Below are 2490 nucleotides of genomic sequence, written 5' to 3'. Positions count from 1 at the left end.
GTGGAATGGTTTCATTCGTTCGTGGCCGGTCTTCCTCCGGTGGTCTTTTTACCATCCGGTGGCAACACAATCTCTTCCTTTACATGCCTCGTATATCCCACGTACTTTCACATGGAAGAGGCACAAACCGGGTATTGCATATGTATCGAGGAAATTCTTATTGCCGTAGTAGGCGTGAGGTATATCCGCTCCATGTTGGTGCCTATACACTATAGCGACCATAGCATGCCCGCAAGGTATCTCATTCAAGCTTGAAATCTTCCACAAGTACACGTCCTAGCTCGAAGACACACCGTGAACCTCTTAACACCATCAATCACCGTATGTAGAAATTCAGCGGAAGCTCGTATCTCGCAATCAAAATTACATTTGTACAAGTAATTCAAAATTATACACTAAACATACAACATATATATACACATATTATAGAGTTTTCATACATATGTACAAAGAAAAGAAGGATATAAGTTAATGTGAGGATTATCTTACTGATCCTCTGATAATACCCCATTCTTGTTGATAATTTCTTGATACTTTTTAGTAAGATCTGGAATGTATTCTTTGCTTCTTCATTGTGCGTCGCATTCCATCTTTCAACCAATTCCCTCATGAAATCCAATAATTGCCACCGGCAATTCCCAGCATTCACCGTAGCATTGTTTATAGATTCGACTATGTTCAAGTCCGTGTCCATGTTCTTTTTAACCGTTGCATGTATCCGTGTCCATTTATGATAACCAATCTCAAACAAGTATCTCCTCACTTTCCTATCTATTTTGGTCACCCTTCCTACGCATTCGTTAAACTCTTGGAGGGTGTATGCCTTAGCCATTGCATAGTATAATTTCCCCACCGCTCTTTGTTTCGTGGCATTGCTTAATTAAATTGTTCCACAAATGCCAACACAGTATAATAGAGCGCCCTGGGTACACCGTCGCACTCGCATTCCATATACTTTCATGTCTGTCCGACACAAAGCACATGTTTTCCCTGTCACCAAAAGCATCCCTGAACCGCTCAAAGAACCATGTCCAAGATGAATCATTTTCGGAATCAACTATACCATATGCAAGCGGCAGTATACTACCTGTTTCCATACACAAATAATACAATCAGTTATAAACTTTTTTTTTAAAAAAAAAAAAAAAAAAAAAAAGATAAAAAACAAACCTCCTGGATCCAATGTACAAGCAATTAGCATACTCCCCTTGTAAGTTGATTTAAGATGGGTTCCGTCAACCACCACTATGGGTCCGCAATACTCCCATCCTCTAATACAAGCTTCCGAAGGTTACAAAGGTATACAAGAAACGGTCTTCCTCTGCTTTTTCCAATCTTACAACCGATCAGGATCGTCTTCCGTAAAATGTATAAGTAGGCTGGAATTTTACTGTACGAGTAGGTCGGATCCCCTCGCTGTTAGAACCCGTATTTTTGTACATTGGAACAATCCGGATTAATTATGATAAGTTAAGGACAAAACTATTCCGGGATACAAAGTCGGGATTTTTGACCTTCGATTTTATTTTTAGATATAAGTTGTGCATGAATTTGTTGTATGGAATAATTAGGAGAATTTGGGACCAAAAGTGATAAAATTGGAAGTTGAAAATCATGAATTATTTGGCCCTTGGCCGTGTGGCATTAGTGGTGCCCACACAATTTTTGTGTCATCTTTTAATTGATCCAACACATAGAGTGGGCCATGAACCCTTGACTAAGTCTTGCACTAGTTAAAAAGGATGACCACTAGTTATTTCCCTTCACTTAACACTTAGAAAAAAAAAAGGGAAGTTGAAGACCTCTCCTTGGAGGCTCTCGACCTTACAAATTTAAAAATCCACTCCCATTTCTAGCTCTTCCAAAATTAATTCCTTGGTGTAAACCCACTATTTTGAGGTCCCTAAGTAGCGTGGAAGTGTCATTGAGCCGATCAACCCGCTAATTTTTCATCTTTGGAAACCACAGCCTATGGTGGATTTGAAGAGGAAAGGTAAGATTTGATCTTGTTTATGTATTATGAAGGTTGTATGCTTGTTGTAGTATGTTATAATGGAGGAAAATCATGAAATATGGAATGTTGGAAGTGAGTTGTGTGTGTGGTGCTTGAGCTGCAAATGGGTGTGTGTTGTGTTGTGTTGAAACTATGAATTAATGCCTAGTTAGTTTATTATGATCATTGTAAGGTGAAGGAATGATTGAGAATCATCCATATGTGTTTGTTGGTGTGCTAGCCGAAAATGGGTCACATTATATGACAATGAACGAATGAATATCGCTTAATGTTTTAGTCGTCGTCGTTATGAATTCTATGTTAGAAATGAATGTTTTATAACTCAAATTGATGTTGGGATTGTTGCGGACTGATTTGGAGGTTGTTGTACACTTAATGTAAATTGTATATTGATGAGAATAGCATTGTTAGAATGTGAATTGTGGATGCAAATCATGATTTGAAAATAAGGAATGGGTTAAGTGAGGTTCTCGGGT

The sequence above is a fragment of the Lycium ferocissimum genome, chromosome 2 (genome assembly GCF_029784015.1).
Source record: "Lycium ferocissimum isolate CSIRO_LF1 chromosome 2, AGI_CSIRO_Lferr_CH_V1, whole genome shotgun sequence".
Taxonomy (NCBI): Eukaryota; Viridiplantae; Streptophyta; class Magnoliopsida; order Solanales; family Solanaceae; genus Lycium; species Lycium ferocissimum.
Note: the sequence above shows the minus strand (reverse complement) of the source record.